The 1,123-nt window shown below is 42.7% G+C and overlaps 1 protein-coding gene across 1 annotated transcript in view; it reads right to left on the reverse strand.

The window, feature by feature from the left end:
• Positions 1-214: 214 nt before the first annotated feature.
• Positions 215-1,123, reverse strand: part of LOC141005560 (uncharacterized) — a 9,508-nt gene continuing 8,599 nt past the window's right edge. The window contains exon 5 of the mRNA XM_073477430.1: positions 215-1,123. This exon is cut by the window's right edge and continues 890 nt beyond it. The gene's annotated coding sequence lies outside the window, so the exon portion shown is untranslated.

Raw genomic sequence — 1,123 nt, forward strand, 5'->3', positions numbered from 1 at the left:
CAGATAACCTTCCGCAATGATTGCAGGCTCTTTGGTGGAGCTCTGCTTTGAATGAAGTTCCATCGTGACAAATGAATGGACTACTTGCGGAGTGACATGAAGACATGAATCAGAGGCACAAAAAACGTTGACAGCGGTGAGCGGTCATTATGACCCGTGCCTTGCGCGCACCCCAAGAAATAGGCTTAAAGAAGATCACTGGAGAGGTGCAGAGTCTGGTACAAAGGAGTTTATTGGGTTCTACAAGGCAGCAACACCAACAAACAGTGAGTTTAGTTCAGGGAGCGAACTGAACAAGTTCTCTCTGCGCTCCTGCTTTTATGCTGAAGGGTCTCCACCTATTTCTTAAACAACCGCCCCTGAGGGCCAATTCTAATGGCGGATGTCATGGCCCATTGCCTATGGCCCTTCTCATTGGTTGACCTCTCTCTCACACCCAATGCCTGCCTCCATTAGCTTCGTACATTAGCCAATAGTATCTTTCCTTTAAACTCTTGGCCCCCTCGAAAAAGTGCACTGTAAGCACTTGTGATGAGTGTGACCATTCCCTTGTACTGGAAGACTACTTGAAGGCTGATGTTATGCTAATAGCTGAGCTAGTGGAGCTAGCCATAGTTAAGTGTTAGCCTTGTATATTAAGTATAGTGAGTCTGTCAGAGTGAAAAAAATAATAATAATCACAGAACTATATAATTGTTAGGCTGTATGTTATGTGTATTCATTTAAGTTTGTGTTGAACATTACAGAACATAACTACAGTGTGAAATAGGTTACCCTATATGCTACTAATACTCACCATCAATGCTAGCAACACAACTGGCCACTGAAGTTTCAAATGTCCAGTCTTCTTTTTTAAACGTCAGTGTGAAGTGGTACCTATGGTACAAGAGTACCATGCTATTTCTGACTTAACGGTTGTTCAAAGCAAGATGCACTAGTAATAGCCGCAGCAAAACCATTGTTTTCCTATGGTACAGCACAGCTGGTGAGCACCCCTCTTGTGCCAAGTGTTTTTCTAGCAGTTTTTAGAAGTTCAAAAATTCTCAGCCCTAACCCTTTTCAGCAAATGAGTTGCACCGCTTTTTCGAATAATTACATTACACCACACTTTTCCAAGGCATTT

This window comes from Pagrus major, chromosome 12, assembly GCF_040436345.1.
Source record: "Pagrus major chromosome 12, Pma_NU_1.0".
NCBI lineage: Eukaryota > Metazoa > Chordata > Actinopteri > Spariformes > Sparidae > Pagrus > Pagrus major.